The following is a 27,028-nucleotide window of genomic DNA, read 5'->3' as shown; positions in this document are numbered from 1 at the left end:
AGATATCACTTCACATTGGTCAGAATAGTCATCATCAAAAAAGTCTACAAGTAATAAATGCTGGAGAGGGTGTGGAGAAAAGGGAAGCTTCCTACACTGTTGGTGGGAATATATATAGTGGTATAGCCACTATGGGGCAGACTACAGAGCTTCCTTAAAAACTGTGAGTGCATTTGAATTCACTAACTTCTTAGGTTGACCACTTCTTAGGCAATGCTCTGTGGTCTTCTTTTTCCCCTGTATAATACAATTAAATTGTCAGTGTTTGTCTATCGTGTGTCTTGTCCCATGTTAAGTCTGAGAGTTTAAATAAGTCTGAGTCTTGGCTGATGATGTATATTTTAAAGCTGCAGGAGGAAGCAGGTTCTTAAAGAGACAACTACCATCATGTCTACGTAAATATCCCCTGAAGGCAGGTGCGAAACAGTTAATTGGAATATTCTCATACAGACCCTTTCTATTTCTTTTTCTTTTTTCTTCCATTAATGCTGTCAGTAAAGAATATTGGAAGAAAATATACGAAATAAAAGTTCTGACTTCTCAGTCAGTGATACATTTTTTATATGATGTTTAGTATAGGCAAACAGATACTTCATTTAGATCCACAGAAGATATTTATAGAAATGCACAAGAATTATACTTCTGCACTTGCTCAAACTTGTACAGTTACCAGTGAAGACAGAAATACCCAGGGATGTTTATCTTATAATTAAAACAATCATTTCTTTCACCTATGTCTGAACTTCCAGCTATAGATGGAGAGGAGGAGTATGATTGCTCTGTGATCCCTCAGCTAAGAATCCAGTGATTCCTTCCTCAACAGACCTGCTTTAGTATGGGGATCCATCTAACACAGGATGCGAATAAAGATCAGTGATGACAGAGACCAGAATGATGGGGGAAGATGAAGATTTAGAATGAGCTCTTACAAAGAGATATTTTAAATAGCTTGTTCTTGTTAAATGATAAATGGTGGTTAATGTCAGAATAATATTTTGCACAATTTCTCTCTCTCTCCAGTACACACACACACACACACACACAATTTCTGTTCACTTGCTCAGTTGTATCTGACTCTTTGAGACCCTGTGGAATGCATAACGCCAGGCTTCTCTGTCCATCACTAACTCTCGGAGCTTGCACAAACTCATGTCCATTGAGTTGGTGATGCCATCCAACCATCTCATCCTTTGTCATCCCCTTCTCCTCCTGCCCTCAATCTTTCCTAGCATCAGGGTCTTTTCTAATCAGTCAGTTCTTCTCATCAGGTGGCCAGTGTATTAGAGCTTCAGCTTCAGCATCAGTCCTTCCAATGAATATTCAGGACTAATTTCCTTTAGGATGGACTGGTTGGATCTTCTTGCAGTCCAAGAGACTCTCAAGAGTCTTCTCCAATGACCCACCTCCCAGAATATTGGAAATAAAAGCAAAAATAAACAAATGGGACCTAATTAACCTTAAAAGCTTCTGCACATCAAAGGAAACTATTAGCAAGGTGAAAAGACAGCCCTCAGAATGGGAGAAGATAATAGCAAATGAAGCAACTGACAAACAACTAATCTCAAGAATATACAAGCAACTCCTACAGCTCAACTCCAGAAAAATAAATGACCCAATCAAAAAATGGGCCAAAGAACTAAATAGACATTTCTACAAAGAAGACATCCAGATGGCTAACAAACACATGAAAAGATGCTCAACATCACTCATTATCAGAGAAATGCAAATAAAAACCACTATGAGGTACCATTTCACACCAGTCAGAATGGCTGCGATCCAAAAGTCTACAAGCAATAAATGCTGGAGAGGGTGTGGAGAAAAGGGAACCCTCTTACACTGTTGGTGGGAATGCAAACTAGTACAGCCACTATGGAGAACAGTGTGGAGATTCCTTAAAAAACTGGAAATAGAACTGCCTTATGATCCAGCAATCCCACTGCTGGGCATACACACTGAGGAAACCAGAAGGGAAAGAGACACGAGTACCCCAATGTTCATCGCAGCACTGTTTATAATAGCCAGGACATGGAAGCAACCTAGATGTCCATCAGCAGATGAATGGATAAGAAAGCTGTGGTACATATACACAATGGAGTATTACTCAGCCATTAAAAAGAATACATTTGAATCAGTTCTAATGAGGTGGATGAAACTGGAGCCTATTATACAGAGTGAAGTAAGCCAGAAAGAAAAACACCAATACAGTATACTAACGCATATATAAGGAATTTAGAAAGATGGCAACAATAACCCTGTGTACGAGACAGCAAAAGAGACACTGATGTATAGAACAGTCTTATGGACTCTGAGAGAGAGGGAGAGGGTGGGAAGATTTGGGAGAATGGCATTGAAACATGTAAAATATCATGTATGAAACGAGTTGCCAGTCCAGATTCGATGCACGATACTGGATGCTTGGGGCTGGTGCACTGGGACGACCCAGAGGGATGGAATGGGGAGGGAGGAGGGAGGAGGGTTCAGGATGGGGAACACATGTATACCTGTGGCGGATTCATTTTGATATTTGGCAAAACTAATACAATTATGTAAAGTTTAAAAATAAAATAAAATGAAAAAAAAAGAAAAAAAAAAGAAATATATATACATTGAAAGCTTCAAAAAAAAAAAAAAAAAAGAGTCTTCTCCAAGATCACAGTTCAAAAGCATCAGTTCTTTGGCCCTCAGCTTTCTTTATGGTCCAACTCTCACATCCATACATGACTACTGGAAAAACCATAGCTTTGACTAGACGGGCCATTGTTGGCAAAGTAATGTCTCTGCTTTTGAATATGCTGTCTAGGTTTGTTATAGCTTTTCTTCCAAGGAGCAAGCATCTTTTAATTTTATGGCTTTAGTCACCATCTGCAGTGATTTGGGAGCCCAAGAAAAAAAAGTCTGTCACTGTTTCCATAGTTATTTGCCACGAAGTGATGGGACCGGATGCCATGATCTTCATCTTTTGAATGTTGAGGTTTAAGCCAACTTTTTTGCTTTCCTCTTTCACTTTCATCAAGAGGCTCTTTAGTTCTCCTTCACTTTCAGCCATAAGGGCAGTGTCATCTGCATATCTGAGGTTATTGATATTTCTCCCAGCAGTCTTGATTCCAGCTTGTGCTTCATCCAGCCCAGCATTTTCCATGATGTACTCTGCCTATAAGTTAAATAAGCAGGGTGACAATATACAGCCTTGACGTTCTCCTTCCCCAGTTTGGAACCGGTCTGTTGTTCCATGTCCAGTTCTAGCTGGTGCTTCCTGACCTGCATACAGATTTTTCAGGAGGCTGGTGGGTGGTCTGGTATTCCCATCTCTTGAAGAATTTTCCACAGTTGTGATCCACACAGACAAAGGCTTTAGTGTAGTCAACAATGGAGCAATAGATGTTTTTCTGGAATTTTCTTGCTTTTTCTATATTCCATCAGATGTTGACAGTTTGATCTCTGGCTCCTCTGCCTTTTCTAAATCCAGCTTGAACATCTGGAAGTTCTTGGTTCATGTACTGTTGAAGCCTGGCTTGGAGAATTTTGAGCATTACTTTGCTAGTGTGTGAGATGAGTACAATTGTGCAGTAGTTTGAGCATTCTTTGGCATTGCCTTTCTTTGGGATTGGAATGAAAACTGACCTTTTCCAGTCCTGTGGCCACTGCTGAGTTTTCCAAATTTGCTGGCATATTGAGTGCAGCACTTTCACAGCATCATCTTTCAGGATTTGAAATAGTTCAACTGGAATTCCATCACCTCCACTAGCTTTGTTTGTAGTGATGCTTCTTAAAGCCCACTTGATTTCGCACTCCAGGATGTCTGGCTCTAGGTGAGTGATCACACCATCGTGGCTATCTGGGTCATAAAGATCTTTTTTTGTATAGTTCTTCTGTGTATTCTTGCCACCTCTTAATATCTTCTGCTTCTGTTAGGTCCATACCATTCTGTCCTTTATTGTGCCCTTCTTTTGCATGAAGGTTCCCTTGGTTTCTCTAATTTTCTTGAAGAGATCTCCAGTCTTTCCCTTTCTATTGCTTTCCTCTATTTCTTTGCATTGATTACTTAGGAAGGCTTTCTTATCTCTTCTTGCTATTCTTTGGAAGTCTGCACCCAGTTGGGAATATCTTTCCTTTTCTCCTTTGCCTTTCACATCTCTTCTTTTCTCAGCTATTTGTAAGGCCTCCTTTTACAACCATTTTGCCTTTTTGAGTTTATTTTTTTTGGGGAATGGTTTTGATCACTACCTCCTGTATAATGTCACGAACCTCTGTCCATAGTTCTTCAGGCACTCTATCTATTAGATCTAATCCCTTGAATCTATTTGTCACTTCTGTATAATCGTAAGGGATTTGATTTAGGTCATACCTGAATGGCCTAGTGGTTTTCCCTACTTTCTTCCATTTAATTCTGAATTTTGCAATTAAGGAGTTCATGATCTGAGCCACAGTCAGCTCCTGGTCTTGTTTTTGCTGACTATAGAGCTTCTCCCTCTTCAGTTGCAAAGAATATAATCAGTCCGATTTCGGTATTGACCATCTGGTAATGTCCATGTGTAGAGATATCTCTTGTGTTGTTGGAAGAGGGTGTTTCCTATGACCAGTGCGTTCTGTTGGTCCAGCACAATATTGTAAAACAATTATCCTTCAATGTATAATAAATAAATTGTAAAAATATACACATAAGTTATTATAAGAAAATATAGAGAGAGCCATTGTTTCTACTTACAGATAGCAAGGAAAGCTACTGAGATGATATGACATTGAAATGGGCTTTAAAGTAAGTGGGAGTTTTCCAGACAGACAAGGGTGGAGGAAATGATGTTCCAAGAGGTTGGAAGAGCATGAGCAGTTTCATAATCATAAAAATGCATGACCCACATTTTCAGGGGCAGCAGGTTATTGGTCTGAACAGACAAGGGCTTAGACTGTTATTGAATTAACAGGAAAAAGAGGTTTCACTTTAATCTTTAACTTTTGAGGCTCTAGCCTGTGAAATAAGCGATGTGGGATGTGTTTCTTGCTTTACCCCTTTAACCTTTCCTGAACTCAGTATCCACACATAGGCAGTGAGAGGAGTTGGACTAAATCAGCAGTTGGCAAACGCTGTCTGCACAGATCCCGAGGAAACATTTTCAGCTCTGTGCTCCACGCAAGTTTTGTCTTTGTTGCCGCTACTACACTCAATATTTATGGTGCAAAAAGAGCCACGGATGATCTGCAAACAGATGGACCAGGTTGGGTTTTTACCTGCTGGCTGCATGCACTTGGTCAGCCCTGAGTGAGTTGGTCTCTAAAATGCTCTTCTACATTAACATTTAATGGATCTGTTGTTTTATCTCTATTTCCCAAGTTCCATTGTTTCATATAATTTTAATTACAGAGAAGCATATTTTTGGATTAGGGCATTTTGGATCAAGGGTGGAGTTGAATATCATCTCACTTGCCTTAGACAATTGATATGGACTCTCACCTTTCTACACTGAAAAATCTAAATTCCAAACTCTGAGGCAAGAGGCCAGAAACGACAGTCACATAGTAGCTGAAGCAAATGCTATGTGGAGGAGTAAAGTAAAACAGAATATGCCTTTGGCTTATTGGTTATTTTGAATTAAAGTTACTTAAATAGCTGGTTCAAAGGAAGACGCTCTGACCTTCCTTTGTCCCCCTTGAAAGCTGAAAATAAATCTCCTGTGTGAAAGATACTTGCCTCGTACCTGGAGATTGGAGGCATCCTTACCCCCAGAGTTAGGGGATTTAGGCCAAGAAGGCTAAATAAACCATGTTACATGTTACATCTTCACTAGGTTGGTATTCCAAATCCCAACCTCTTTGTCTTGTCAGTTCTTCACAAATTTATTATTTCCTTGTCTAAAAGGCATAAAAGCTGCCTGCTGTGAGTCTTATATTTTATATGGGGCTCCTGGGCATAGGAAATTAAAAATTTCTCCTGTTAATCTGTCTTTTGTCAATTATTGGGTTAGCCAAAGAACCTAGAAGAGAAAATGGGAAAAGTTTTCCACTCCTACAGGAGTATGACTAATCTTTTTCTGGAAAAATCTCGATAATATAAAATATAAGGTAATAATAATTTAGCCTTGATTATAGCTATAGGGTTTATTTTAATGGTAAATGTGTTTTCAATTATTTTGGTCTTGTACAGATCAGAAGCAAGGGAATGCAAGTCTCTGATGTACTATTCCATTTGGTGATTTTATTAAGCCAAACTTAAACATGTATTTGGGTAGTGTTCAACTAATGAGATTTATCAGGAAAAAGTAAGATTATTAATTTTTCCAGTCCAGTATAACCTAAAGCAGCTCTGGAGGCGGAATAGAGACAATGAACTCAGTTCTTATCCTGATAATCCTATGGAGGCCGAAACTCATTAAAATAGTTTTGCTTTAATAATTTTTGTGTGTCTTTCTGCAGAGTGAACACGTTGAAGAGTTGCATGGAAGCAGTTGAAGGAGGAGGAGGGAGGAAAGTTCTAGACTGATGAAAAATTTTGACATTTCAGTAACTAGTATCAAACAAAGATAATGTCATTTTTAGAACCAGTTTCTTCAGCTTCTCAATGTAGATGATAAGATATATTGGTCTCAGTTTTCCTCGTTTAAAGAGTATTTTCAAGAAACACACACCAGTATTTGAAAACAAACAAAATATGTTTTTGCACTTAGTATTACACGTCTCTCTTATTGTTTTGTGAGAATAAAAATTCTGTGTATGAAGGCAGAAGTTCAAGGTCAGAATTGAGAATAAGGATGCACTATAGAGGGTCAACATAAAGGCCTCCAGTTTGGCTGTATCTCCTATCAGAAAAACAGTTTAAATTGGACACCTGGCCTCCCGACTAGAGACTGCATTAGTCTCTGTCCCTCGCAGCCATGTTCGCTCGATGAATCAATACAAGTAATTGTGCTATATTGTGCCATATCCACTCTTCCTGCCAGCTGGCACCCCCGATGGCCAACAAGCTGAGTTTGAGCTTGTTTAACTTGGCGATGCTGCCTCTGGCAGCTCAAGTCCCTCGATGACTTCACAGGGTAGAGCTGCTCTATCATCCTCAACTCATTAGACCAGAAGTCAGTAGGCATTTCAGGCTTCACGGGTCATTCAATCTCTGTCACAATTACTTAGCACTTCTATATAGACAGTATGTAAATGCAGGAGCATGGCCGTGTTTAATAAAACTTTGTGAACTCTGACATTTGAATTTTGTATAATTTTCAGGTATCACAAGGTACCAGTCTTATTTTGATTTTTTATTCAATATTAAAAAATATAAATTTCATTTTTAGGTTGCAGATTATACAAAAGCAGGCAGTGGGTCAGAGTTGACCCATGGGCTCTAGTTTATCAGAGTCTGGACTAGACAATTTTGGGAAAAGAAATAAACTTCATTTTTTAAAAGTCATTCTATATTGAACCTGTCAGAAAGAGTTTAGCCATAACTCTTAACTTGAACACTGTTTTTTTTTTTTTTTTTTAGCCCTCATACAAAAACTTTATTGGAAAGCAGGGAAAACTACCAAGATATGAATGAAGACAAAAAAATAAAAAAAGTTCAGACATAAAGTGTATGACCTTGGTTTAAGTGGAAATGGAATCGTTTTGTGGTTTGTAGTTAGTGACCTATATTTTCACTTTGTGGCACTGCTGCTGCTACAGCTAAGCCGCTTCAGTCGTGTCTGACTCTGTGCGACCCCACAGACGGCAGCCCACCAGGCTCCTCTGTCCCTGGGATTCTCCAGGCAAGAATACTGGAATGGGTTGCTATTACCTTCTCCAAGGCATGCATGCTAAGTCACTTCCGTTGTGTCCGATTCTATGTGACCCTATGGACAGCAGCCCACCAGGCTCCTCTGTCCACAGGATTCTCTAGGCAAGAATACTGGAGTGGGTTTGAACACTGTTAATTTGTTGCATTGCTATCCATTTATTCAGAAGTATCTTCTGTTCTCTCCCTTTGGACTAGAACCCAGAGATGAACTGTCTTGTTTCTTTTCCTTTAATCCCTCCCTTCTCCTTTCCTTTACAAATGGCATGGGATACACCTGCCAAGACATCTTTAAGAGCATGCTAGAGACACCTCCACGTGACCCTAAATCACTGCAGTGAGTCAGAATGCTTCGTCCTTCTGATTAAATATGATCGTGTGCTGTGTGTGCTCAGTCACTCAGTGTAACCCCATGGACTAGCCCACCAGGCTCCTCTGTCCATGGAACTTCCCAGGTAAGAGTACTGGAGTGGGTTGTCATTTCCTCCTCCGGGGACCTTCCTGACCCTTCATTTCAGGCAGAGTCTTTATTGCCTCACCCCTAGGAAGCCCATAAGTGTGGTTTGCTGCTGTTGTTTGCTTGCTCTGTTTTGTCTGACTGTTTGCAACCCCATGGACTGTAGGCTTGCTTGCCCTCCACTATTTCCCTGAGTTTGCTCAAACTCATGTCCCATTGAGTCGATGATGCCATCCAACCGTCTCATCCTCTGTGCTTCCTTCTCCTCTTGCCCTCAGTCTTTCCCAACATCAGGGTCCTTTGCAATGAGTTGGCTCATTGCATCAGGTGGCCAAAATAATGGACCTTCAGCATCGGTCCTTCTAATCAATATTCAGGGTTGATTTCTGTTAGGATTGCCTGGTTTGATCTCCTTGCAGTCCAAGGAACTCTTGAGAGTCTTTTCCAGAACCACATTCACAATTCCTCACAAATTATTTGCAGACAATTTACATAAGTTGTGACCCACTGTATGGACTGAATTGTGACCCTCCACAGTTCATATATTGAAGCGCTAACCCCCAGTATGACTGTAGTTGAAGATAAAACCTCTAAGTGAAAGTGTTAGTTGCCCAGTTGTGTCCAGCTCTTTGCAACCCCATGAGTTGTAGCCCGCCAGGCTCCTCTGTCTTTGGGATTCTCCAGGCAAGAATACTGGAGTGGGTAGCCATTCCCTTTTCCAGGGGCTCTTCCTGAGTCAGAGATCAAACCCAGGTATCCTGCATTGGCAGATAGATTCTTTACCGTCTGAGCCACGAGGGAAGCCCAAAACCTCTAAAGAAGTGTTTAAGATTAAATGAGGTCATAATGATAAGGAAGAGACCCAGAGGGCTGTCTCTGTCTCTGTGTGTGTGCACAGAGGAAAGGTCATATGCACTCTTGGCGAGAAAGTCCCCTTCTATGAGTCATAAAGAGAGCTCGTACCAGAACTAACCCTGATGATATCTTGATCTTGGGCTTCTAGATTTCAGACTTGTGAGAAAACAAATTTGTGTTGTTTAAGTCCCTGAGTCTGCAGCATTTTGTTGTGGCAGCCTGAGCAGACAAATCCATCCATTGATGAGTTATGATACCCATATATAGTTATGATAATAGTTTGCTAGTGAGCTATGTTATTTTCTGTACTTTGTTTTCTATCCTTAAGCCCATTAGTCAAACCATGTCAATAGTCTTCTGTATGTTCTTGCCTTAGAAGAAAAGAAAATTGATTAAGAACACATGCATCACTGCCCAGCTTTGACTTTGAAAACAAACTTTGAAAAGAAACCCAGAAGGAACAATAGTCTGAAAGGCTGGGCTCTCAGTTGCAAGACAGAATGGAGTTTTCTAAATCCCAATTTTCCCTTTAAACAAGAACCCTATTCAGGAAATATAAAAATATCAATTTCTTGGTATGTATCAGAGACTATGGAAGGATACAGGATTTGATATAAGGACGGATTTCTGTGACAGAGTGAAGAAAATAAGAGGTTTCCCTGGGTTGGGAGAAGGAACTTGGGGTGGATTTAGTGGATGTATTGAAGGAGGAAACCTCTATCAATTATTTTTTTTTCTTTTTTAATTTTATTTTATTTTTAAACTTTACAATATTGTATTGGTTTTGCCAAATATCGAAATGAATCAGCCACAGGTATACATGTGTTCCCCATACTGAACCCTCCTCACTCCTCCCTCCCCATACCATCCCTCTGGGTCGTCCCAGTGCACCAGCCCCGAGTATCCAGTATCGTGCATCGAACCTGGACTGGTGACTCGTTTCATACATGATAGTATACATGTTTCAATGCCATTCTCCCAAATCTTCCCACCCTCTCCCTCTCCCACAGAGTCCATAAGACTGTTCTATACATCACAGTGGCATGTGGGACCCTAGTTCCCCAACCAGGGATCGAACCAGCACCCCCTGCATTGGCAGTGCAGAGTCTTCACCACTGGACCACCGGGAAAGTCCCCCAGCTGAGTTTAGACATCTCAAGGGGGCCAACAAGTAGAGGCCCGAAGCCCCTACTCCAGTATGCCTGTCCTCTTATAATCCTTTTGCCCTTGGATCGATTCTAGGAGGAGGAGGGAAGTGTCTTTAAGATTGGGAAACAGTCCAGATACAAACTTAAATTTTTAATTGTGAGGGACTAAAATATTCAATTTGTTTAAATATTTACCTAAGAGTCTAAATTTTAAATCAGAAATGACTGAGTTACCTTGAAATGGCAAGATTCAGGTCAACATTAGCAGAAGCTAAATGATGTGGAAGTTGAGTTCAATTATGAAAAAATTAAAATTTTATGTCTGCTTAACTAAATTTTATCTATAACTGTGGTCCAGCTGCAGTTATTGGCGAATATCTATTAAAGAAATGATTGTAGACACTTACCTAAACTACTTCATGAAACAGCCCTGATAAACTTGTCAACAACTGCTATTCATAATAGTGACTCAGATACACCACAGGTTTCTGAAATTCTTTCTGAATCATAAAAGAGGCCACATTTAAAGAAAGGAATGGCAACCCACATTGTGTTCTCTGAATTTGCTATGTTAAATAAGTACTTCTGTACGACAATCATTGTAAGTTGGTGATATGCATATCCTGTTCAGCTAGATATTTGGTCAAATGTAATATAGTTTCCAACAACTACAATAATGAATCTACTTTAATGAAGCTTAATGAATCTTCTCTCATACTGATATTCTGTTTACGGAGCTGACTGACACATTTCAATCATGCCACTCTTGTTCTAACACCTTCACTGGCTTTCACTGTGCATCAGTTTTATGAAACCCTTGCCCATGTACACTTGAAACTATGACTTAGCTCCAGTTCTTGCTGCATGCTGTTACTCTCTCCTTTTATTTTAATATTTACCTAGAAGGGGTTATCTACTTTTCCCCAATATCTTTATATCTCCTGATTCGCTTTCATCGCTCTTACTTTCTCTGTGGAATGCCTGTCCCAACCTTTCTCAGTCTCTCTCTCTTTTTCTCCCCTGTCTCTCCTTTACTGTTTTTAATACTTACCCATTTGGCTGCACCACGTCTTAGCTGTGGCCCGCCGGATCTTTAGTTGTGGCCTGTGAACTCTCAGTTGTGGCAGGTAGGATCTGGTTACCCAGCCAGGGGTCGAACCTCAGCCTCCTGCATTGGAATTGTGGCGTCTTAGCCCCTGGACCATGTGGGAGTCCTTTTCCTTTACTATTCATTTCATCAGTCTCCAGTGTATCCTCTTTATTGAATACGTCTTATTTATATTCCACAGGTCCCTTCTAGACCACTCCTAAGGTTTATACTATTCTGTTTTCATCTATTGTGATACTGCCTTAACTGCACCCCATATGGTAGGTTCCTTGTATATAATTATTATTTCATTTGTTTCACTCTCCTTGCCTCATATTACTGTTAAGCATAACCTGTGAACAATCAGTATGTTTTTTGGAAATAATGCAACAGTGACCCTCCTTAAGGTGCTACTATGCCTTCAGTTTAAAAAAACCTGTATTTGTTCCGTGAAAGAGTGCTTTGGGGGAATAAAGAAGACATGCATGAATTTGCATTTGATTAATCACATGCCGGAGAAGGGAATGGCAACCCACTCCAGTATTCTTGCCTGGAGAATCCCATGGACCAGAGGAGCCTGGTGGCTACAGTCCACGGGGTCACACAGAGTCGGACATGACTGAGCGACTGAACAATCACATGCCACTCTTTGTTTTCAAGTTTCTTTCTAGGTAGAAAAAACAAAAAGGTGCAGCATAGAAGTTTGAGGATTCTGTAGGACCACCCAAGGACACAGAAAATGAGGGAAAGTGATAAAAGGGAAAACTAGGGATAGGATAGATCCAGGGAAGGAGGAGTTACTGCTGATGGCTAAGACCGTGAGAACAGATTGTGGATAGGACAGAGAGCTAGGAGTCAGGGGAATAAGGGAGGACAGAATTTAGAATACAGATGTCTCAAGGCCACGACTCACAGGGAAAAAGAAGGGAGGAAGGAAAATGATAGTCATACCCAAAAGATAGAATGCAGAAATACAGTATGTGGAGTTAAGTGGATGCAATTAGCTTCCTTGATAAAGAAAGCTGCCATTGAGTACTGAGATATGCTGGACATATGGTGGGAACATTTTAGATATCTTAAATATATGGTGCAGCTTCCTGGGTGTTGGAAGGCAGATTGTTGGGCAGAATTCTGTGTAAGTAGGCTAGTTGTCAGGTTTATATATGCCTATAATGGTTTCTCATTTCTTTACCTGTAGGAGAGCTAATCAATGAGGTAATTGGTACAAAAAACTAACATTATTTTTATACCATATCTTTAGAAATAACCCAAGACACTGAAGCACAGGAAGTGCTGTAGACATTGAAACAGGCCACTCAGATCATGATCCCTGTCAATACTGCTCTCAGAGGGTCATTTCTGGTGCTGGCAGAGGGCCAGGATCTTAGAGTATTCTCATAATTAGGACAATGATTAAGTGTAGAATGCAGCTGTCTCAAAAATCATTCTTAATGTGGGATCTACAAGGCTATGGGTGAAAAGAGTCATTCAGAAAAACTCCACTCGGCCCCTCCCCTTCGAGATGAATTCTTCCTCCCCACATCCCCAGATGTTTGCCTTTCTCCTCGGCAAGTGAGGATTGCCCTTGGGTTTCTCCAAAAGGCTCTTCCCAGTCACTCCATACTTATTTTGAGAGTGGATTATGGGCCTCCCTGATGGTCCAGTGGCTCAGACTCCATGCTCTCTGTGCAGGGGGCCCAGGTTCCATCCCTGGTCAGGGAACTAGATCCCACGTGCTACATTGAAGCCCTGGTGCAGTCAAAATAAAATCAGTATTTTTTTTTAAAGTTGTAAATAAGAAAAGAGGCCTTAAGATGTGAAATAATAATTAAAAAAGAAAATGAATTAGATTATGTACAAGAATGTAGTTTGCAGTTTTAAGTTAAATTTTAAAAGGCAAGTTTTAAAGTCATCCTTCAGGCCAGTGGGACCTAAAATATTTTCAGTTCAGTATCAATAATCAGCTCTCCACCTTTTTTTGAGAAATAGTTTGGACAATTGGGATAATTTTCCTTACCTATGAAACATTCATTTAGAATTGACCTCCTCATGTTCACTACATATTCCCTCTTTTCAACTCTGGACTGTGTTTTCATCATCAATCAAATCACTAATGAATCATTTTCCTCTGTGACCCAGTTTTCGAGTGTCCTCCAGCTCCTTCTACCGTCACTGTATTTCAGCTTTACTAGGTGCTGTGCTCTCTTCTACATGCATTTTATCTCAGGTAATTAGCCCTTTTCTCTAAGGAACAAAAACTGCAAAACAGTATTGTGCCTGGAAAAGAAGGAATAACTGTTGATAAAGAAGGTTGTAAGTTATGTATTCAACGAATGCAGTTTTCTTTCCATATAATTACTTGGTAACTCTTCTCAGCTCACTCCTGCTCTAGAGTCCTTCCTCCCACCCCCCAACCCCGACCCCCTATCCTGACAAATGGTCATTTAAAATGGGATTTTATCAGTCAGGATGCTCCAGAAGTGAAAGTGAAGGTTACTCAGTCCTGTACAATTCTTTGGAACCCCATGGAGCTCGCTTCCTCTGTCCATGGGATTCTCCAGGCAAGAATCCTGGACTGGGTTGCCATTCCTTTCTTTAAAGAAACAACCAATAGGGCTCTCTCTCTCTCTGTCTATCTGTGTAGACTGAGTTTATTATAAGAAATCAATGTGATGGTATAAGTTAAGTCTCATGATCTGCTGTCTACACACTGGAGACCCAGGAAAGGCAGTGGTGTCATTCAGTCTGAATCAGAAGGCTTGAGAATCAGGGTAGGTGATAATGTGATTCCCAGTCTGAAAGGAGGAGAAGACACATGTCAGGCACAGACAGAACATTCTCCCTTCTCTGCACTTTCATTCTACTCAGCCCTCCATGGACTGGGTGATGCCCACCCACATTGGAGAGGGTCATCTTCTTTACTCAGTCTACTGATTCTAATGCTGATCTCATCCAGAAACTCTGTCACAGACATGCCCAGAAAAAATGTTTAGCAAAGTATCTGGGCACCCCATGATCCAGTCAAATTGACACCACGTAAAGTTAACCATACAGAGATGCTTCCAGGATGAATCAGGTTTAGCCACCCAGTATCTACTCGGTGCATAAGAAGCCTTGCTCTGCTGTGGGTAGCAGGCCAGCTCGCTCCTTCTTGCTGCTTCTGCTCTGTCCTCCCACCTTCAGTGTTTTGTCGTTTAGACTCAGCCACTAGTTGGAGACTCATGTAAGCCCTGAAACTTGTGAGGATGCCACTGAAGTACTCTCTTCTCACAAGCATATGGAGTGGGTCCCTGAGTTTCTGAAGCTTAGCACACATGCTGCAAATGAGATGCAAGTCTCTTCTTATTCTGATAACCCCAGTCTCCGTGAGAGGCATCTGTTTGACTTGAATTTGTGGGGAGCGGGAATGGTAATGGGAAGATGCCACAGCAGTTTACCCTTGTGAATTCTACTCAAGGAAATCTCTGTTTCAGTGAACCTTTTTTCAGAATTACTTTCTAGCCCTGTCATATGTGGCTTAAAGGGTTAGGTGATTAAGATTGATAGAGATTTTGTGGCTACTTCTTGCTGAGTTCTGCTTTGAAACTATAGTCATTTATCATCCATATAGTCACCAACTGAGAGGAACTCAGTCAAAACTTTGAGACAGAAGGAAAAAGTCACATGACATTATTCTACATATGCTTCCATGGCATTCTGATCTTAAAGCTCATTGCAGTTACTCACGTTGTAATTTTAATGGTATGTTGGCATTTGTTTGACTGGCATCTGCTACACTGCACTGTAATTCCATATAAGGGTAGTGGTCAAATCTGTGTTGTTTACTATCATAATCCTAAAGTCTTACACAGTGCCTCACATGTGGCATTTTTGAATTAATGATTGGATGAATTAGTCAAAAATCTGTGTCTATTCATTTGTTTCTGGTCACTACGCTTTCTTTCATTGAAAAAAGTTGTATCTTATGTATAACTAGCAGGTGTCATTTTGAGAATTTACATGCAAACATCCTAGAACCTGTCAATTTTTAATTATAATTCTAAAAACTCTTCTTAGTGGTCGTTTTTGAAGAATAAATAAAATATAAATTATTCATGCGTTCACTCAGCAAAAGTAATATCCACTTACTCAAGCACTGGGATTATGAAGATGGAAAAGCAGTTGTTGCCTTCAAGTTTGTACGTTGGCATGGATGAAATAGACAAATAGTCAAGATGACAATAAAATGTCATCTATTAAAATACAGATATCTATATGTGAGGTGACATTTTTTGAATACCATGATGTTTCAGGCTCTCTGCTCAATGTAATATCTTATTTGAATTTTCACTACCTGAGTTGTGCTTAATATATCCCCTTTCCAATGAGAAAACCGAGTCTCTGTGAATTTAAACCTCTTGAAAAATTAATACACTGTTCAGGCTTGAGTCTTTCTGACTTCAAAGCAAACACTTTTCTTTATGGTACATTATGAAGAACAACTGCTTTTAACTTTGTGTATGGAGAGCACCCTAAGCTGGTGAAGGGACATAAGTGAGAGGCATAATAGTAATAATAATAATAACAATAATAATAACTGTATCTTCTATTACTGATCTTGTACACTGTGCCAAACATCATGCTAATTTTTTAAAACAAAAAATATTTTAGCCTACAATAACTCTAAGATATTGGTATTAACATTATTTCCCATAATAAAGTTTATCAAGTTTAATTAACTTGCCCAAGTCATTCATTCATTCATATATACATATGTATATGTGTATGTGTGTGTATATATATATATATTTATATATATATATATATGTTGTTTTAGTCACTAAGTCATGTCCAGCTCTTTACAACCCCATGGACTGTAGCCTGCCAGGCTTTTCTGTCTATGGGATTTCCAAGGCAGGAATACTGGAGTGAGTTACTATTTCCTTCTGTAGAGGATCTTCCCTACCCAGGTATTGAACCCACTTCTTCTAAACTGGCAGGTGGATTCTTTACTGCTGAGCTATCAGGGAAGCCCTGTATATATATACACACACAAACTAAAATTTGCTTATTTTCTGATGATTATAAATCTATACTTTTTAAGAAGTTTTAAAAAAACGGTTCTTCTGGGACTTTTTTTGGCATTAACATGGGCCAGATGAGTATAATCTGGTTGATGACAGGTAGACAATAGCCTGCAGGATTTTACAACCATACTGCGTTTCAATACCAGAATCTGAAAAGTTGTTTTTTTCCTGGCTCCATATAGACCCCTGGGCTTTCAGTTTCCCTAAAGATACATTTTATACCCTATACATTGTCAGGATAACTCAGATGATATTTTCCACTGATCAACTGGTGTGGAAAAATTTAACTGCTCCCTAAGGGAAACAATGGAACATTGGTTAGTATGAATATTACCAGCAAGGACCTCAGAGGCCCCTCATGTTCCTCTTTCTTAAACCAAAATTCATTCATCCATGGACCAATCTGCTCCTAAATTTGTAAACAGCTGTCCAGCAATAAACTCACTAAAATGAATAATATTCCCACACAGTTGCATGCCGTTTCACAAATGTGCTGATCGTCCTCCTTCCCATCTCAGTGGTATTTATGGGCTGTAAAGGCAATGAAAAGGGGAGAATAACATTTTTTTCATAAATGTAAACATGGTGACTTGCACTCCAAGGTTCTGATCACCCTTCAAGCTCTTAAAACATGTATTTGTCTTTCTACTTTAGATAGTGTGTCTCTTGAGCACTGCATGCATATTCTTTATGCCTGGAGTCATAGCAGATCCATCAGTGTTAAAGCCAATAATTAATCTTCATAATGAGCATTCGCAGGGGTGGTCCTGCAAGTATTGAAGGGCACCTTGACATTCCAGGGAAGTCTGCTTTGAAAAAAATACATGTGTATATCAGATAACAACTGTCTATTTAGGTAAATGATTTTAGTTGCTAGGTTGTCAGATTTCTGGTCTAGAAAGTAAGGGTTGTTAGACTACAAATTCATGAAGCTAGTCCATGTATAGTCTTTGACAGTCTAAAAATGTGTTTATATTTTAGATACTCTCATCTTTTGAGGCTCCATTCACTTTCCACTCAGGTGTGTGCTATTCACTGGAATCTGGTTGAGTCTCACTATGTCACCTTTGAGTATCTTTACCTTTCATCCCGTTGTCTTAGTTGATTAAATATTGAAGAACAGATACACTTTCCCACAAAGTGGTATATTATGCACTGGCCTGGTTTGCAGAATTGCATGGTTTCCACATAGTTTTGTTATTTTCTGATAGCATTGCTGCTGCTAAGTTGCTTCAGTTGTGTCCGACTCTGTGCGATCCCATGGACAGCAGCCCACCAGGTTCCTCTGTCCACAGGATTCTCTAGGCAAGAATACTGGAGTGGGTTTCCATTTCCTTCTCCATCTGATAGCACAGATAGTACCATATATGTACTTAGGAGGCTATGGTGGAAGAACAAGGGACTTGGGTTTCAAGTCTGGCTATCATCGTTTTTAAGGTATATATATGGCCCCTGAATTTACCAGGTTTGTTAAAGTGCACTGTTAAAGTACACACATAAATGTACTGTTTGATGAGATGGAAAGTGGGGGGATAGTTCATCTCTTTAAACTCATTTCTTTTTCCTACATAATAAAGTGTTAGTTGCTCAGTCATGTCTGACTCTTTGCGATCCCATGGACTGTAGCCCACTGGGTTCCTCTGTCCTTGGGATTCTCCAGGCAAGAATACTGGAGTGGGTTGCCATTCCCTTCTGCAGGGGATCTTCCTGACCCAGGAATTGAACCCGGGTCTCCGGCATTGCATGCAGATTCTTTACCATCTGAGCCACTAGGGAAGCCCTTCCTACGTAATAAGGGTACTCTAATGACCTCAAGAATTTTGTGAGAAGTAATGTATGTAAACTGCTTGATACACAGGACGTACTAAGTGAAGGTTAGGGTTAAGATCCTTTTCTCTTTGTCTTTGTGTTTTTTCATTCTAGCCTTTTTAATCTGCAAATTTTCATATTGTTTAAAACAAACCCCACAGATGAGACCTGATCGAGTAGTTCAGTTGTAATAAATCTGAAACTGTTGAAATTAAAGTGGTTATGTCTATGGAAAACTTATTTTTGAAGAAATATTTCTAGTTGACTCTTATGTGCCCCAGTAAGCGTCCTAGTAACATTTTGCCCAAGTCATCTTTGGAGGAAGGGATTAAATGCATCTGCTGAAGTGCAGTGGTGATGCCAAGTGTGGGGGCCCGTGAGGCCAAACCTATGGGGCCACCTTTGTCTTTCAAGAAATACGCAGTTGGGGAAAACGTTCCAAACATCACAGTTGACCATGGTATTTCCAATATAATCCTGGTGAGAAATACTGTCAAAGGAGGCCATCGTTTCTCAAAAGATGCTTATTTGATAAGTAGTGTTAGACAGTGAGACGAAAAGAAAGAGTAACATAATACAGTTCAGTTCAGTTCAGTCGCTCAGTCGTGTCTGACTCTTTGCGACCCCATGAATCGCAGCACCCTGTCCATCACCAACTCCCAGAGTTCACTCAGACTCACATCCATCGAGTCAGTGATGCCATCCAGCCATCTCATCCTCTGTCATCCCCTTCTCCTCCTGCCCCTAATCCCTCCCAGCATCAGAGTCTTTTCCAATGAATCAACTCTTTGCATGAGGTGGCCAAAGTACTGGAGTTTCAGCTTTAGCATCATTCCTTCCAAAGAAATCCCAGGGCTGATCTCCTTCAGAATGGACTGGTTGGATCTCCTTGCAGTCCAAGGGACTCTCAAGAGTCTTCTCCAACACCACAGTTCAAAAGCATCAATTTTTCGGCGCTCAGCCTTCTTCACAGTCCAACTCTCACATCCATACATGACCACAGGAAAAACCATAGCCTTGACTAGACAGACCTTTGTTGGCAAAGTAATGTCTCTGCTTTTGAATATGCTATCTAGGTTTGTCATAACTTTTCTTCCAAGGAGTAAGCATCTTTTAATTTCATGGCTGCAGTCATATAATAAGCCATCATCAAAACAGCTCCTATTAATTTTCATAATTTCCTTATGAGACAGTAGTATGGTCCAGGGCAGTGGATGAGTTCAGGTCCTTTCCACCCATCCCTGAGTGTGCCTGTTGTCTAAGGCACTGGACTTCGTGTGCCATACCCAGGACTAACTCAGTCTGAATAGCACTGAGGGGATGCAGAATTAAGAGGAGAATTGCTGGGGCCCAGGGTAGAAAGACTAGGAATAGCCATGCGGTTGACAACCTGTTCAGCCAGGGCCGACATGAGGACAGGATTCTAAAGGAAGTTAGAGCCCAGACATGAGGGGGGAACTACACATAGAGAAAAAGAGCAGAGACTTCCCTGGTCGTCCAGTGGTTAAGGCTTTGCTTCCATCTCATGGGCTGTGGGCTTGAATACCACATGACTTGGGGCCAAAAAACCAAAACATAAAACAAGCAATATTGTACCAAATTCAATAAAGGCTTTAATTGAAAATGGTCCCCTTCAAAAAAAAAAAATCTTAAAGAGAGTGAATTGAAGATAAACTTCACTAATATATAGTATTATTCAGTATAACCTTGATATGGATTTATGATAAGCATTATCCTTTTTTTAGAAACAGACAACATAATATAGTAGAAAGATCACAGGATTAGAAATAAAGAATATCTTTGCTAAATCTTAACTCAACCACTTGCAAGATATATGTGGCCTTGTGCTAGCCCCTTGACCTGTCTGGGCATTAGTTTTGTTGCTGTAAAATGGAATGAATAATTCTCATTCTCTTTCACAAAGGGGTTAGTTAAAATGCTTTGATGATGATAGACTACTTACTGGCTGTTATTGTCAGTGTGCTTAAGATGACATCAATGACATCTGTCTGGATGCTTGTGAAAGTGTTAGTCACTCAGTTGTGTCTGATTCTTTGCAACCCCGTGGACTGTAGCCCACCAGGCTCCTCTGTCCATGGGGTTCTCCAGGCAAGAATGCTAAAGTGTGTAGCCATCCCTTTTCCAGGGGATTGTGCCGATCCAGGGTTCAAACCCAAGTCTCCTGCATTCCAGGCAGATTCTTTACTGTCAAAGCCACCGGGGAAGCCCTATGGATACTTTAAAGTGACAACATTTTTCCTCATTACCCTCAGATATAGAGGAAATAGGCTTCCCTCATGGCTCACTGGTGAAGAATCCGCCTGCAATGCAGGAGACGTGAGTTCGATCCCTGGGTCTGGAAGGTGTGCTCGGGGAGGAAATGGCAATGCATTCCAGTATTCTTGCCTGGAGAATCCCATGGACAGAGAAGTCTGGCAGGCTACAGTTCATGAGGTTGCACAGAGTCAGACATGACTGAGCATCTGATCACATACCCAGGAATACAGATCCACAACTTTTTTTTTGGTCTTTTTTTTTTCTGTTTTCCTGTCAACATTAGATTGCTGTGCTGTTTCCTTCCCTTTCCCTCTTTTGTCTACACCAGGAGAAGGGAATTTAAGGAAATGCACAACCAAGTGTTTAGAGGGAAGATGGACAAAGATACAAGTTGAGTTTGAGAGTGCTGGAAACCGATGGGATGAGCTGGAGGGTGTGTGGAGCGGGCAGTGGGTGGAGGCAGTAAGGAGGAGCTCTAAGGACACGGAGCAGAGGACAGAGAGAAGTGAGATTGGGAGACTAGGGCCCGGAATGATGAGGACCAAACAAGGCCCATTTTGTTTGATAATTCAGAGCTCATTAGTGCGTGACGTTAACTAATCTCATTCTTTTCCTGCTGATGGTTCAGATCTCTGATTACCTTTTCTCTGAAAGGTAGTGATGGCATCTAATTTATAGAAGAGCTTCTGTAGGCAAGGTTTGCATAGGCAGACCTGTGAAGTGCTTAGCGTGTGTTTTTGGGAACTGGTGCTCTTTCTCTCTTCATTTTGAATGTACTTCAGAAACATCTCAACTCCCTTATGGTCCTTCTCTATCATATCTCGCCTTCATAGAGCCTATCCTAAAGGGGGCCCTGTTGTAGTCACTTACTTTGAGATAAGCATGCCTGGTAAGTTTTAAATTGTTTTCTCTCCTAAGGTTTTGTTTTTTCCCTCAAGGCGGGAGTGAGGAGTGCTGAGAGACAGATGAATACATCTCGTGTTCGAATTCCATAGATCAAAACTACTGGTAAAGGAAGTCTAAAGTAACTCTCTGTCTTCTCAGAGAGTATCTGATTGAGAGGGAAGATTGTGTAGCAATTAAGAACATGAGTTTTGAATTTGCCTTTGGGCAACTTGACTTCCCTGAGGCTTTTTTTTTGGTGTGTGTGTGTATGTGTAGAAAATGGAATTAATAGTAATCCCCATCTCATAGATGTATTTTCAGAATTTCATAAAGCACAGTTTTTTACACTAGACATTGTTCAGTTCATTGCATTACTATCATTATTGTTATTCTCCAGCTCTTTTGGGCCACGGGCACCAAACTATAAAGTGGATATTCATAGTTCCCCAGTTTTTGAGCCGATTTGGCCTAAAATGTTTTCCGACTTAATGGTGCAGAATGTGGCATTATTACAAGAAGGATCTCCGTGACGTCTGAAGGGAGCAGACTGTAACACAGCCATCCCCTAACGTGCACTCTGATTTTACCTTTTGGAGAACAGATGAGGGCTGGGGCCTGTTCCTAACTCCTACCTCTCACCTTTCCTTACCTCTGACATCTGCTATTAAGGGAGTTGTACATACAGCAAGTAATACTCAGATACCAACCAGCAGTTTATTTCTGGCTGAACAAATACTCAATAGACCCTTTGGAAGGCTTTCTGGTTAAAACTGTCTTTGAGAACCTGGCTTTGGCCAGGAGACACAAGTGAAGACTCTTGCTTAATCTCCTTCCTCTTAAGTCTAAGATGCTGGGCTGAGAAGGTCATTTCTTGCCCTCCTGGCCTCAGACAGAGATGATGGGAAAGAATGGAGGAGAAGGAGACTTTCCAGGTTGGTCTTTAAAGAGCAGCCCCTAGTTGACAGCTTGTTGCTGAGAGGCCCGTATCAGAGAGTGGCTGGGCTGATAATCACAGGCTCCTGAACCAGGAAGAGAGCAGGCGAGACCCTGGATCTCCTTTAGCTCCTAGTTACGCCATCTGTCTGCAAAAGAGGCCCAGTGAATGACCCAATGGAGTATGAATTCTTTCTGTGGGCAAAAAGAAAGAGCATGGCAGAAACATAATGGTGGGCACCATCTCCTTTATAAGAACAGTGTAAAATTTAAAATATTATATCCATCTCAAAAGTTGAGTGAATCATTCAAAAATAACTGAATCAGCTTTATACTAAAATTATTTTAGCTGCTTCTATCACCCAGACAAGAATTTTCCTGAATCCTTATTAATTCTAAAAAAATAAACAATTTTATTTTAAAAAAAAGATCTGAACAAAATAAGGAAATAATGAATAGAAACAGCATGTATGAGAAGTTGTCAGTAATGAAGAATGAATAACAATGCATTTCTCTGACAGCATATGATACACAGACAAAAATTAATAACAATACAAAATAAACATAGAAACAGCAAATTAAAAGGTATGGAGAGAATCTCATTAGATTATTCTTTTGTGTATATTATGCTATGTTGGGTTCACAAAAATATAAAAGACAATGTTCTGGTACATATACATTTCAAACTAGTGTTGCATTAATAAATAGTACTCACACAGTTAGTTAGAGTCACTAACATATTTTTTATTTGCATATGTTACTTGAAAAAATATGATCACTATCAATTTCCTCAGAGATCTATCTATGCAACTAGTATTTCAGTGTTGACTTTGAGCCTTTATAAGGTCACATGCTCATTTTTCAAAGAAAAAAAGAATTTCCACTGTATAGAAAGATGTCTGTGGAGAAAATAAATCTTCCATAGGCACAGTTTAAATTTCAAAACATGAAAATACCCAGACCCCAGTCCTAGAAAATACTAGGAAAAAAATCGTACAAGGAATTAGCACTATCAAAAGAGTAAGGATTCTGAAGGCCATTTCCAAGGCAAGAGCAGCATTGTTGAGGGAGAATCTCAAAGGAGGACTGATCTCAAAGAGCAGTGATGTCTTTTTGCTTTAAGTATAGGAGAGAGCATGGAGCAAGATTGATTGTCACGTTTAAGTGCAGTCAGGGGGAGATGAAAAGGAAGAGAGCTTCTTAAGAGTTGAAGGCAAAGACCTTAAGACAGGAATCAATGGAGATTAGAGCTTTTGTTTCATAGCTGTATCTACTTTCATGTATACACATTCCTGATGAAGACAGACAGCATGGTTACTTAGTGACTTGAAAGTAGCTAATTTTCCTGTTACTAGAAAAACACTGCTAGGTGTGCAAATATGAAAATATCCACTGCTTTTAATTTACCGTGCTAATATGTCAGGTTTTTGTTTTTTTAATTTTATTACCAGTGTGAGCAACTAGCATCTAGGCCTCCAGGTCAGCTTGGTTTAATTATTATTCCAATTAATCCATACGATAAATATTCATTGAATGGCTCTCATATATGGGACACTGCAATATTATGACACAGCAGTGAATCCAAAGATAAAAGTCCGTGTCTTCCTGATGCTTATGTACTAACAGATGAGATGAAATAAGTCAAATAATCAGGTAAAGAGTGAGGCACATCCAGATGCTATCAGAACATACAGAATAGGGTTTCTAATGTCTGTGGAATGAGGAGGGGCCTTTCTGAGACTGAAGTATGAATCAGAGTTAATTATGGTGGGAAGGGGGAAGTAATTTGATTTACTTGGTACAAAAGCATTGAATTAAAAATTATAGTTCAGTTCAGACTGATTTCCTTTAGGATGGACTGGTTGGATCTCCTTGCAGTCCAAAGGACTCTCAAGAGTCTTCTCCACTTTTCCCAGTTCAAAAATGTCAGTTCTTCAGCGCTCAGCTTTCTTTATGGTCCAACTCTCACATCCATACATGACTACTGGAAAAACCATAGCTTTGACTAGATGGACCTTTGTCGGCAAAGTAACGTCTCTGCTTTTTAACATGCTGTCTAGGTTTGTCATAGCTTTTCTTCCAAGGAGCAAACATTATGGTAGATACAGTTATAAATACTGTAATCTTGCACTTATGGAACTTACAACTGAATAATAATGATAATACCTAAATTTATTGAATGTTTATTATATGCTAGTTATTAGAAGGCTTCTTTGTATTAATTTTTTCAACCTTCATTACAATTTTGAAAACCTGTTATAGATGAAGTAAAGGAACAGGATGTTAAGTGACTTTTCAGATCCCTGAAGTAGGAAGTGGCAGGCCTAGGATACGAACAGAAACTGCTGCTGCTGCTGCTAAGTCGCTTCAGTTGTGTCCGACCCTGTGCAACCCCATAGACGGCAGCCCACCAGGCTCCCCCGTCCCTGGGATTCTCCAGGCAAGAACACTGGAGTGGGTTGCCATTTCCTTCTCCAATGCATGAAAGTGAAGAGTGAAAGTGAAGTTGCTCAGTCGTGTCCGACTCTTAGTGATCCCATGGTCTGCAGCCTACCAGGCTCCTCTGTCCATGGGATTTTCCAGGCAAGAGTACTGGAGTGGGGTGCCATTGCCTGTAGGACTCCAAATCTTGCACGCTCAGTAAATACGTGACTCTAAGAGAAGATCAACAGACATAACTGCAAATATGCAATTAGCTCCAATGCCAGGAGTGATGAGTGTGATAACAGAATCCCACACAGGAGCTCAGAAGAACATCTAGGGCATGGGTTTGGCCCCAACTGAAGATAATTGCCTTAGTCGTTTCCTTCCAGCCTGCTTCCCTGATGCACTTTCTGTAGGCATGTTAGATGGTGTACAGTCTTCCCTGGAAGTGAGGTTGTTCTCTTTGATTGAAAGAAGACCAGTGGCCTCTAGATGCCTGCCACAGTCTGCAGATACAAAAAAAGTTTTAAGTTGCAAACATATGTGTCTCTTAATGGAAGTCCATTCCTCTTCCTACACAAGGGTGGGTTGCCAAAGCTCCTGCCAGCTGGACCAAAACTGTTCTTACCAAGTATTTATGAATCTGTGGAAAAGCTTGAGCATTACTGGTTGACATCTCAAAGTGATGCTGTAGTGGAGCCTATGTTGCTAAAGTGTAAACACACTTGCATCATAATGACTAAAAATGTGACTTTGACTACCAAGGACAATGGAGGGATCTTCTAATACTATTTTCAATTATACTGAAATGTTTCACCAATCACCATCCTTAAATACTTTTTGTATCTAGAAATATAGGTTATTTGGTGAAACTTAATCTCATTGGAAAGCTTTGATGCTCTGTACCAAATTAAAACTAATTTAACTAAAGCATCTATGCTGTACATTAATATTAAGCAATTACATTAAATGGAAGCACTGTGAATATGTTAATTGCTTTCATTAAAAAACTGATTTCCTTAATTACTTTCTAAGCAAATATTCTCTCCTAAGCTATTTAAGCATCTGCAGTGCTCAAATTCAATAGGTATTGGGGGTTTCAATTTTATTAAATATGTATTTTAAAAAATCTATTTTGCTTTGAAAGTTTAAAAATGTATTTACAAAACCAGAATTGGACATGATTTTAGGAGACTCTTTTGATTTGAATAATGATACACATTTTATCTTATACATTTTATTCACAAAAGATTCTCTCTCATTTTTTATCCTGTAATATCTAAGGCTTCTGAGAATACTCACTTTCTCTCTTCCAAAGATAAAGTCTCTCTTGTTTCAGTATCAGCGTTGACTGTTGCTCAGATCTCCATGGGTTCAACCTTGCTAAGAACTAAGGAGAAGGAAGGCTTAGGAGGGGTGGATGAATAGATAAAGAAGATGTGATATATGTATATATTTCTCTGAAAATGAGAGGATCTTCTCTTATGCTCAGAACATTGGTCTGATCAAGGAGTACCACAAATGAGCTGGAATTTCATACCAGCTTTGCCATATGGAGACTTTGAGTCAAACTAAATTAATTTAAAGAAAATGGGAGAATGTAATATATCTTGTAGTTGTGAGTTTCAGGACTGAAACTGATACACACTATGTTATATGAATTAATTCCAAGTTTCATAGTTTCTTTATTTTCTTTTTGGGAATCGCAGCATGCCAGGCCTCCCTGTCCATCATCAACTCCCGGAGTTCACTCAAACTCATGTCCATCGAGTCAGTGATGCCATCCAGCCATCTCATCCTCTGTCATCCCCTTCTCCTCCTGCCCCCAGTCCCTCCCAGCATCAGAGTCTTTTCCAGAGTCAACTCTTCGCATGAGGTGGCCAAAGTACTGGAGTTTCAGCTTTAGCATCATTCCTTCCAAAGAAATCCCAGGGCTGATCTCCTTCAGAATGGACTGGTTGGATCTCCTTGCAGTCCAAGGGACTCTCAAGAGTCATCTCCAACACCACAGTTCAAAAGCATCAATTCTTCGGTGCTCAGCTTTCTTCACAGTCCAACTCTCACATCTATACATGACCACAGGAAAAACCATAGCCTTGACTAGACGGACCTTTGTTGGCAAAGTAATATCTCTGTTTTTGAACATGCTGTCTAGGTTGGTCATAACTTTCCTTCCAAGGAGTAAGCATCTTTTAATTTCATGGCTGCAGTCACCATCTGCAGTGATTTTGGAGCCCAGAAAAATAAAGTCTGACACTGTTTCCACTGTTTCCCCATCTATTTCCCACGAAGTGATGGGACCAGATGCCATGATCTTTGTCTTCTGAA

The 27,028-nt window shown here is 40.1% G+C and overlaps 1 non-coding gene across 1 annotated transcript; it reads right to left on the bottom strand.

Moving 5' to 3' along the window:
• Positions 1-10,128: 10,128 nt before the first annotated feature.
• Positions 10,129-10,201, bottom strand: TRNAG-GCC. The gene has a single exon. It is a non-coding gene; the product is annotated as a tRNA-Gly (tRNA).
• Between the last annotated feature and the right edge of the window lie 16,827 nt (positions 10,202-27,028).

Source organism: Bubalus bubalis, chromosome 1 (assembly GCF_019923935.1).
Source record: "Bubalus bubalis isolate 160015118507 breed Murrah chromosome 1, NDDB_SH_1, whole genome shotgun sequence".
NCBI lineage: Eukaryota > Metazoa > Chordata > Mammalia > Artiodactyla > Bovidae > Bubalus > Bubalus bubalis.
This window is presented reverse-complemented; position numbering and strand designations above follow the sequence as displayed.